Below are 12,525 nucleotides of genomic sequence, written 5' to 3' on the forward strand. Positions count from 1 at the left end.
TATAGAATATGATAGACAAAACGTTTTCTTCACTGAAAGTAATATAATAAGACCATTACAGCTACTAAGGCCGGTAAACCTCCGGGACATGATGGTCTAAGTATTGAACATATTCAACGCAATCCTTAAACATAACCATCTACCGGGTACAATGACAAAAAAAATTATATCTCCAATCCTGAAATCGGGACAGTCCGACACTACCAATTCCAGCGAATACCGCCCAATATCCTTAGCAACTATAACTGCAAGGTTATTTGAAAGGGTAATTCTAAATTAAATACCAAATAACTTAATGTCTAAAGATAACCAGATGGGCTTTAAATGTTGACTATCCACTAATATGGCAATATACAATGAAAATCAAATAATAGAATTCTACAAGAAACGAAAACTACCATATACGGGTGTTTCTCAGATCTAAGTAAAACATTGACAGGGTCTGTCATAAAACATGATGGAAGAAATTGAATGCTAGGAATATAGCTACCATATATGTATAAACGTAGTATCCCGATGGCACTTCCAGTAGGAAAATTTTGTACGGTGGGCAAGTACATCCTCCCAGCAGATATACTTGCGGTCACGAGTATTGCAAGTAGGGTGTATTTCCCCCATCCTGTTTATAGTATACATGGACAAGTTGTCAAGTCGTCTGGAAATCGGAGCGGGAAATCGTTATTAACAATGTATGCATAAACCACATAAACTACGCGGACAACATGATCCTCCTAGCTCCATCGATAAAGAAATTGAGATTACTGCTAAATATTTGTGAAGAATATAGAAAACAGCACAATTTGATGTACAACCTAAATAAATAAACTGTGTGAATTGTCATCCTTCGGTCCAAAAATAACAAAATGGTTATTAGATCTAGGCAGGACTAATTCCGAAATATTACTAAAAAATGTAATCTGATAATTATTTATCACGAACGCCTTTTATGTATCTTTTTATGGATCTTTTTATGTATCTATTTATGATACACGGCGATATCGAACGACTAAGGAGAAACCTAAGCACAATGTCTAATATGATTGCCTGCAGATTTTGAAAATGCAGCAATGCTGTTATAAAAACACTGCTAAACGAATTCTGTACGGGCTTGTATACGTGTGAGACATGGTGTCACTATTGAACTTGCTCGATGGAACGACTTAATGGATTTGCCGGCCTGATGAGACACCGGGTCACTGGAGCCAGGATGCGGCTAATGGCCTCCGCCAACACGGTGGTGGCAGCCTACCAGCACCAAGCGCCACTACTGAGTGAGCGCTAGCCCCAAGCTTACTCAAGACCACACCCTACATAGTCCTTAATTGTTCATTTATTTTTCTTTGTCTATTTTTGCATTTCCACATTCATCTATTCTACATAAATGTGTATATCTATGTGGGACGTGTGGGATTGTACTAAACTCCCCATATCCTGGAATAAAATATTATTATTATAATTTTGTAGTAAAAATCAAATAATGACAAAAAGACTGTAAAAGTCCTTTATTATAATGACTTTTACAAAGAAATACTTTTCACATTCCCGAAAACAACAAAATGGTCACTTTTTTTTACCATAAAGCAAAACTAAAGTAGGAAATTATATTAATTTGCCTAATTTGGCAATTGGCCAGTGGAATAGGTAAAAATCATAAAAAAATATTAAATTTGCATGTCATCTCTATGTACAATTTTTTAAGGCAACTCTCCCTTACCGAGTTTCTCACTGCACCCTAAACAAATATGCTTCATATACTCCTATGTAAAACTATCGTGATACGTATCACACTTTTGTTTTTTAGTACATCTTTCGTCAAAGTTTATTTTTTTTACTGCTTTTAATAATTTTCTTCTATACAATGTGTAACGTTAACAGCAGTTAACCCAGTTGCGGTCACCGTTATTTTATGTCATATATATAAATGCATATCACACGGAAAAGATTGTATGTATTTCCTCATATAATATTAGTCCATTCAGAATAAATCGGAACACGTGTTCATGCAAGCATCCTTTTCCTGATCAATATAATGACGAAATTTTACAATATTAGAATTTTTATGAACACTTGTTCCGACATCTATACGTAAGATATGAAAAATATGTTTACGGCCTGCAGTCCCGTCTTTAACAGGAATACGAATAATTTTTAACAATTTTTTAATAAATTAGCCATATTGTATATCGGTAACTTTTCTCCGTAAAGATATAATGTTTCATTATTGACTACTTTTATATGATTAATTTTGGCTGAAAAACATCTTACCCTTGTTAAAGATATCCAATAATATTGAAAGGAATGACAGCATGTATTAAAAACCCCTTGACACAATTTAAAGCGATAGCTTCCCACTACCCTCACCTTAACAAGGCAATACCGGCACCGGAGCACCCTCATCGCATTACAGAGCTGTCAATATGTCAAATATAATTTGACTTTGGTATTCAAGAACAACGATAACATATCTTTCAGAACCATATTCTGGAATGACTCGCATTTTTAGACAAACATTTTGTACTTTGGTAACATAAAGGGACAACTTTAAGTATATTGATAAACTTGATGTCAGGTATTTATCCACATCGGATGCAAATAATAAGTTGGATATTTTGGTAAAGGTGTCTTTTGTGACCAGAAATGTATTATTTCAATTTTATTTCGTTATTGCAATTTTCATTGTTTTCAAAGCACAATAAAATGCCGAAAAAAAGTTAAAATTTCGGAGGTAGCAAGATCCCAGTACCTACATTTTATTGAGGAATGTAATGATTTAGAAACGAGTGGAGAAAGGTTTAAGTGGGAAAAGGCCATTAAGATTTAGCTATCATATTTAATGAAAGTGAAACTTAGATTCCAAATGAGCATTTCTACAGCCGATTTAAATTCAGTATTGGACAAAGGTTCAATACCGAATTCAAATTGATGCGATTGCGACAACTTGTTGAATGCTCTCAGATCAGCCAATACTTAGTTACAACTCGTTCCCCTCTTCTCTTGTACTGTCGTTCAATCGAGCAATGTACCCCAATGGATCTGGAAGTTAAACTTGGAAAGTTAAAGTTATGTTTTGGAAACATAATATCTTGAAAAACAATTTATATCAAGCGTTGTTCTGATCAGTTGAGATCTGGGCTCAGAGCAACTCGTAATGTAATATTGTTGATTGAATTCTGTAATTATCTCAAACTATGGAAACATTAAGTATTGGACCTACATCATCAATCAAAAACTTATTTGTTAAATAATTATGAAAGCCGAGTTCTACACACTTCTTGCCCACTCGGGAAAATTACCGCTCGAACATTGTTTATTTACATTTGAGAAGGGTTTTCGTAATGCGTAATGTGGAAAAGTTAATGAAACGTTAAATACGTTGGTTAGTTTTTTACATCTGAATACCGGCCACATTAACAAAAGTTTAAACTGCAGGAAGCCAGTGAAGAAATATTAAATTTAAGCCTGAATGAAGTATTAAATTTAAGTGAATGTTGTCGGGCTGAATGGAGTATTAAGAGGATAGATTGTTCAAAGTTGCTTGTAATATATACTTTCATAGACGAAATTGAACATACTGGTTGGCTCCTTGCGAACTAGAAATAATAATGACCTACGAATTACATGTTCTTTCGAGAGGCCCACCGAAGTTCCTAGTTCGAGTATTTCAAAGTTGCTTGTAATATATACTTTCATAGACGAAATTGAACATACTGATTGGCTCTTTGCGAACTAAAAATAATAATGACCTATGAATTCCGTGTTCATTCAAAAGGCCCACCGGGGCTCCTCGTTCGATTGTTTCTTTCGATTTAGTTCCTGGTTTGAATTCATTGAGCATTTAGTTAAATGGATTTAAAAAGCCCTATCTATAACTATCTTCTAATATATAAAGGAGAGGGTATGTTTGTGGCGGGCTAGCGGTTTTATTTGTATACAAATTCACAGTTTTATTTCGAGGTTGATGAATTCTACATATTTGTAGAACATATTTCAATAAATTAAGGTAACTAAATTTCACAAAAGATTTGCAACATAATACTACATTACAAATAACTAGTTTACCGATAATTATTATTTATTAATGATAACCAGATTAACATTCCCAATATTGATAAATGATCTCTCTGTCTATGATGCGTGAAAAGGATAAGTAAAACTAAAAAGAATTGCTCATGAAATAATTTCACGTCATGGAATTTTAAATCTCTCAGTTTTTTCTGTTACGTTGAAATGTGTCAATGTTGAAGTGAAAAACACTCCCTGCGGCCGCTTTATGATTGATGTGTTCCACATAAATTATAAAATTAATTTGATTTAACGACGGATAGGAATAGACCTTTCTCACCGCCGCTAAATGGCGCTCCACGGCGGTCAGACATATTTACATCATCGCTATTAGCTATTAGTTGCACGCCGAGAGTGGTCGGCCGCTTGGATATTTTCCCAGAATCCTAAATTCAATAAGTGGTTGCAGGGTAACGAGAATAATACAGTGCGCGCGCTCAAGGTTGCGGGGGATGTCTCACACTCTAAAGCTTCTTTGTATTTTAATCAGGACCAAATAATAGACAATTCGGCAACACATCAAAATCTTGTGAAATCAGTTTGATATATTTCTCCATCTTTGGACGGATTGCAGTCTTTCAACAACTAATACCTAGACATTGTAATTGGTTCAAATTCATATGAAAAATGACGTGCGTACTCTGACTTCATTTGTGTAAATTTCAAAGTCAATGTTATTTTAAAAACTCGACCGGGAAATATCTTTGTCGAAAATGCGTGTAGGTATGTATTACATGTTAGGTTATCGAAAGCTACCGAAATAACCAACCTTGATCTCCTTTGGAGTATAGTTTACAGAATGCCTACAGTTTGCATACTTTACCATTTCACAATGTAATGATTGGCTTTTAGAATCCAATAAAGCCGGCCGAGGCGTGCAAAGCTGAGGGAGGGAGTCTTCTGACGTGGGACTGGGAACATCTCGCGCGCGCTTCCACAGTTCATACAAACACCAGCGAGATATTAGACTATTGAAACTGCTCTAATAGCAAACATTTCTTCAATGACACTGATGACTGTGACCTCAGGGCTTAGGTCGCGTTGTCGGTTCAAAATCCATCAAATTTCATAACGGCGTTTTGATGATAATTAAATGTTTGTTTATTAAACATGGCTGTATATTTATATAATGGCGGGATTATCTCTTTGAGTTTTATTTATCAACCTACCAAGTTAAGCAATGGAGAGATTATTCAAGACTTCTGTGGTAGATCGGTGCTGGAACTTGATTTGGAACCTGGTGCTCTCGAACCCGCATATAAGAAATGTGTTTTCTAAGTTGATTTTAAAGTAGGATTTGTGAGGGCCCCTTAGATACATTACTTGCAATAGCTTTAACTATGTATAGTGAATAAATTTGAGCAAGAGGGTACATGACAACCTTCTCTTTCCTCTTCTCCTCCTTCAAACAATCTTCAGCCTTATAACCATTTCCAAATTGTTACTGGCTCCGGGCAACTTGGACATTTGTGCAGCTGATATCTAATCAGATATTAATGCTGCTTTCACAGTGAAGAAACAAATAAATAGTAAAAACAATAGACATTGACTTTTTTATGTCACATAATGGTCACTGTTCTTTAGTTATTAAATATATTATACCCGTAGATATAATCTCTCATTGGCAGGCGTATGTCCGACTAGGTCGCAACTATTTGAATTTGGCACCAGAGATTTGAAATAATTCATCCTTAGCAAAGTTTTCGATTCAATTCTCAGTATTTGTGGAAGAGAAATCTTTCGAAAAGTCACAACAAAAGAAATGTTTGATTTTCTTTTCAGCCGCGCGAGCCAATTCGGGTATAAACCCACCGTAGAATAAATAAGAAAACTAGAAGTGCCTTCCCTTCAAATTTGAATGGAAACAAACGTTCCATTTAGCCCAATTGCCCAGCGCTCTGACTCACTTATGCTAGCCTGACACAGTTTTTTTATTGGAAATTTAATTTATCAACACGTTTATATTATTTTTTTATCTTTCTACTCCCGTTAAATAGACTTATATATAAGTCTCAATATTCACAATCATAAACGAGAAAAAAATTAAGAAATATTTTTAATTAATCTGATATCAATCAACTTCATTTTACACACCCAGAGTCAAAACATTTAACTAAATAATTCCGCTTAATTTGAAGACAAGAAGCGTATTAAAGCCAACTTATACTGCCATGTTATTGAATTTAAATATTATAGATATTAAACAACTTAAAATAATTGTATTTAAGATTATTACTATCATTTAGTTTTAAATAAATATCGCTATCGTATCTTTAATTTTATTTGTGTTATTTCATAATTTATTATTATCGAGGCTCGGCTCGCGTTTCGGTTGCCAAATGCATCCGTACCTTAAGACCACCATTCAGAATTGAAACGTTGCTTGAAATTTCTTTAGCCGTATTTGGTGAGCAGATCTGAATAACCAGGTACTTCCCCTCATTCCTGTCTCCCATCTCTTTCTCCTCCCCAAAAACCTTTTTTCGTATTTTTTTTTTTTAATTTATCACCGCTAATTTAGATCTCAAAAAGTTATTGCCTTTATAAACTACATACAAGTTGGTTTTTATCCTAAGTTTGTTACATAAAATATCATACACGTTTTAACAGACCTCACAAAAATCATTTTACTGAAATCTTTAGGAATATTGATTTATGGATGGATTCCAATTATTTGGTCACGATTTTATCTAGCGCAATAATATATTTTTATGAGAAAACAAATACAGGCATAGAGTACCTGGTAAACAAGACAATAGAAAACATAGATACAAACCTAGAGTACTAAATAAACGATACAGTAAAACAAAGATATAAACAAATAGTACCTTATAAACAAGACAAAAGAAAACAGATATAGAGTACCTAATAAACAACAATATAAAATACAGATACAGACATAGAGTACCTTATAAACAAGATAATAAAACACAGATATAAACATATAGTACCTAATAGACAAGACAATAAAAAACATTAACCGGGAATTCGCATCCTAACTATTTCTGACAGATTAACATAGCAGCGGATAAAAAAACATTCATAAATATTTTTAACTTAAATTTAAGAGAAAAAATACAAATTTATATTATCTCACATGTGAGAAAAATGCGATAAGGGGCACAAAATCAATTACTAAACATTTACAAATATTTTTGTAGGGTATTCCCTAAATAAATTAATAGAGAAAATAAATTAATTCGATTATGTTGTTAAAAAGAAATGAGAAAAGTACATAATACACATACGAAGTATATGGAAGTTAATGTTGTTTTTATTTTTTTTTAATGGAAAACAGATTTAATTTTTCATTAACATTTATAATATTAATAAATGTAGGAACGTATGTAGGATTCTCTACTACATAAGATGTTGCCTCATAAATCTACAAATTTGATTTTCTTAATTTTTTTATTTTTTATTTTTTACATGTTTTAAACACAGGGTCTAAATCATTGTTACAATAGTACCGAAGTCTAATGTTCGACAGTACTTAAATATTACTCTTAATGGGCCATTAGTTAAAACAAATGTACATTTTTATTATTGAATCAAGCAGATGACATCGGGCTCAGGGCTGTGATCTATTATAGACTATAATACTACAAATATTTATAGTGGAATTATGTAGCCATCAGAAACATACGTCGTTAAGCAGTGAAGTTAGTTCGGCTTCCTTGAGCCATTAACGGGACGCAAAAAATTGATTAGCTTGATAAACCGACCAGGAGATTTATTGTATCACTTACATTAGTGAACAACACGACACTGACAAGGGAATAGTCGTTTTGGTTTTATTCGTTTCGTAGAACATTTTCGTGTTCACTTTACATGCACAAATGACCGGTTAGTAGTCATGGATGAGATGCGTCGAGTTCTCACAGAAGTATCGCCAGTTCAACCCTCTGCTAGATAAGCCCTCCATCTTTCACAAGCAAGATTGTCCGCTTATAATGATGGTAATAGGTAAGTTTTCATGTTGGTCATTCATTTACACAAATGAAAAATATGGGAATAAAGTTTTTTTTTTTAAATATTGAAACTAATAAGCCTAAACAATATTGGTGTATAAGAAATTGTTATAAAGGAATATCAGTGATGGTAACTTGGCAATCAAAATTGTAAGCGTTTATATACAATAAAAAATCAGAACATACTTGAATATTTGACTATTTTTGTAATTTATAAATAGTTGATTTGATTAAAGAACATGGGTACCCTAGTCTTATATTGTTGAATGTTACAGAATTTTTCGATTTTATTAAATTTGAAAAATTAGCACTCTACAAGCATTATCTAACATCTGTAATAATGCACTTCTGGCACCCGACCGGCGCGGCGGGTATTTCGGGTTATGACATGACGTTAAGTTGAATTCTTTGAGATTATTTTCAATGATTCTTCTCAAGAAGCTTGTGCAGTTTGTAAATTCATATCTGTGACTCCGTACCAAAGACATTGAGAAGTGTATCCCATTTATTTACACTGTCTCTAAAAACAGCTACAAGGTTATTTTTTTCCTAAAACCACAATAAAAAACACAACCTAACTATGCATCAAGTAATATTTTTCAAATTTAATTTTCTGCTTTCCTAAGCAAGTTGTATAAATGAATTTTACAAATAAAATAGCGCATCTGAGTTAGCAACTAGATAAAATACAGTTTTCACCATTTTCACCAACCATTTTTTAAAACTCGGGCAATAGTTTTTTATTACTTTTAACGACGTTCTACTTAGTACTTTTGACAAGATTGGTTTCGCCATAATGGGGGAATCTCGAGTTTCTCAATCTGATAATGCCAGATTCAGAGTGAAACTTGTCTTAGGGCCAATTTTTTTCACAGAATTTGAATTCTTAGTATAATTTAAAATCCAACGATTTTTCAAGTTTTGTAAAGTTTCTATCCGAGTTCTGTAATTAAAGCATTATTAGCCAGTTGTATCACGTAAATGAAATTATAATAGAACTTGAATAGAACTTTTATTTTTTTATATTTTGACTATACCTCTACCTCCTAAATTTCTAGGTAAATTAATTCGTTCTATAGCTGAATTTGGATGATGGCAATTAAACTCTGTTAGCGTAATAATAATATTATTGAAATAAATATTTATTAGATTTTTTAAATATTTATGCTGAGGGATCAGTAGGATTTATAGGCCCTGTTAGGAGTTCTACCGAGCCGAACCCTCTGATATGAAAATATCTGGAGTCGGTGAATTATTTTCCCATTTAATCCTTGGTGAGTTGACGTGTTGTTCTTGTATTGTTTTGTATTTATTTTGCTTATATAATGCACTTGCATAATGTTGATTGACTGTTTTTTTTTTTTTTTTTTTTTTTTTAAATTTAATTAAAATCAAATTTAATAATATAATTATTAAGTTCTGCAAGTATTTTTTGGTTTTTGTTATTGTTACAGCTGTTTCGGCTTTCAAGGCCATTTTCAAACTTCGGCCTTGAAAGCCGAAACAGCTGTAACAATAACAAAAACCAAAAAATACTTGCAGAACTTAATAATTATATTATTAAATTTGATTTTAATTAAATTTAAAAAAAAATTAAATGGAGTTCTACCAACTAAACACAAAAACAATAAATAATTACTTGATTGACTGGATGATCATTTGTGGAAAAGTGTGTGGAAGGGTTTAGTTTTTCCAATGGGGAATATTTAACCCGGACATAAAATCGGAAAAATATAAAAAATAAAAATAAAAATGAAGTTCTATAAATTAAACTTGATAACAATTAATAAATTGAAGAGAACTTTTACAGAACAGAAAAAAAATACTTTGAAATTCTATGAAGTGTTCAAGTTGTATAAAAAAACTGGCCTTAGTATTGCTTTAATCGAATAATGTTATACCTACGTATTGTATCGTCTAGCGCTATGCATTGCGTTACCCTTCATGAACTTGTGGATTGAACTTGTTGAATGTATTCGACTGAAACCTTTGATGTAATAATACGATTTGACCCCACTTGTCAATTTGTCAGCAATCGTAAAACAAAACTACATTTTCATTAATACAACTGGGTCTTGGGCCGAATTTTGTCAACTCTCCAAATTAGGATTCATTGAATAATCATTTTTTAATCAAGTTAACTATAAACTCCAAAGTTTATGTGTATTTGAATATTCTTTATGAAGCCTAGTAAATATTAACGACTTATGAAATTGGGTTGCAAAAGCAAAGAACAGAATACCTACTGGGGAATTTCCAATTTGCTTTATTATTTGGTACTTTCTTTGACCGCCTACGCAATTAAGTTTATGAAGCCATACAGATACTCTACATAGGTAGGTACTCTACTCAGCATTGCAATAAGGTTACTAATCTATACAGATACTCTACATAGGTAGATACTCTACTCAGCAATGCAATAAGCTTATAAATCTATAGAGATACTCTACATAGCTAGGTATTCTACTCAGCAATGCAATAAGCTTATAAATCTATAAAGATACTCTACATAGCTAGGTATTCTACTCAGCAATGCAATAAGCTTATAAATCTATAAAGATACTCTACATAGCTAGGTATTCTACTCAGCAATGCAATAAGCTTATAAATCTATAAAGATACTCTACATAGCTAGGTATTCTACTCAGCAATGCAATAAGCTTATAAATCTATAAAGATACTCTACATAGCTAGGTATTCTACTCAGCAATGCAATAAGCTTATAAATCTATAAAGATACTCTACATAGCTAGGTATTCTACTCAGCAATGCAATAAGTTTATAAATCTATAAAGATAATCTACATAGCTAGGTATTCTACTCAGCAATGCAATAAGCTTATAAATCTATAAAGATACTCTACATAGCTAGGTATTCTACTCAGCAATGCAATAAGCTTATAAATCTATAAAGATACTCTACATAGCTAGGTATTCTACTCAGCAATGCAATAAGCTTATAAATCTATAAAGATACTCTACATAGCTAGGTATTCTACTCAGCAATGCAATAAGCTTATAAATCTATAAAGATACTCTACATAGCTAGGTATTCTACTCAGCAGTGCAATAAGCTTATAAATCTATAAAGATACTCTACATAGGTAGGTACTCTACTCAGAAATGCAATAAGCTTATAAATCTATAAAGATACTCTACATAGCTAGGTATTCTACTCAGCAATGCAATAAGCTTATAAATCTATAAAGATACTCTACATAGCTAGGTATTCTACTCAGCAATGCAATAAGCTTATAAATCTATAAAGATACTCTACATAGCTAGGTATTCTACTCAGCAATGCAATAAGCTTATAAATCTATAAAGATACTCTACATAGCTAGGTATTCTACTCAGCAATGCAATAAGCTTATAAATCTATAAAGATACTCTACATAGCTAGGTATTCTACTCAGCAATGCAATAAGCTTATAAATCTATAAAGATACTCTACATAGCTAGGTATTCTACTCAGCAATGCAATAAGCTTATAAATCTATAAAGATACTCTACATAGGTAGGTACTCTACTCAGAAATGCAGCCAGAGGAATCGCTGCCATAGTCCATACCACAGTCTCACTAGCTCCAGACCATTGGGAACAGTTGGGACTCTTTTCTATTGTTTTTCAAAGAAAGGCTATCGAGAACACTTTTCGTTTTGCAACTAGCGTCATATCAGTGAGAATAACCAAGTTTTGCAACTCGCGTCATATCAGAGAAAAAAGCCAAGTTTTATGGAACATAATGAAAATTTTCGGATTATAATAATCCCTCTTATATGGGTAAGAGATTTTTCCCATTGATCGCCGATATTGGAGTTGTATGGGAGTTAGCCGTGGAAGTAACGCCCCACTAAGTGCTCCCAGAACAGCCCAATTGCATCACCCTTTTTAAATTCTTTTTTTAAGCATATGTTGCTGCCCCGCGCCCTGATTAAACTGGGAAATTCTCGGGAAATAGAAATTTTAATTTATTCTTTAAAAAAACCTAAGAATGTGCATTTTACTTCGCTACCTGTATTATGTATTAAAGGCAAAAAATGTAGCAGGCCGCATTTTACTCCACTACCTGTATTATAACACACGAAATATAGCAGGCCGCTAAAAATAATGTAGCAGGCCGCAAATAATAATTTTATTCCACTACGTGTATTATATATATATATAACACACGAAATGTAGCAGGCCGCTAATAATAATTTTACTCCACTTCCTGTATTATAACAAAAGAAATTAGCAGGCCGCTAATAGTAATTATGTTACTAGGTTAATTGGCAATAAATAGAGGAATGATTATTATTTCACTCTTGACATTTGCCTACAAACCTACACCTATTAATTTAGCCAGTTTCTACTTTCTTTATTATCATTTCAACCAGCTAAAATACGTTTGTAAAAAATAAATGAAGATATTTGAGAATGCCTATGTTAATAAGCGAAAGATTATGACTGATAATGTGTTATGTTATATAGTTATGCATCGAACATTGTAA

General features: G+C 32.6%; 1 protein-coding gene across 2 annotated transcripts in view; it reads left to right on the top strand.

Moving 5' to 3' along the window:
- loh (thrombospondin type 1 domain containing lonely heart) overlaps positions 1 to 12,525 on the top strand; it is a 700,385-nt gene that overhangs the window by 535,624 nt on the left and 152,236 nt on the right. The gene's annotated exons all lie outside the window — the stretch shown is intronic.

Source organism: Hesperophylax consimilis, chromosome 13, assembly GCF_061612785.1.
Source record: "Hesperophylax consimilis isolate HC1 chromosome 13, BYU_Hcon_1.0, whole genome shotgun sequence".
NCBI lineage: Eukaryota > Metazoa > Arthropoda > Insecta > Trichoptera > Limnephilidae > Hesperophylax > Hesperophylax consimilis.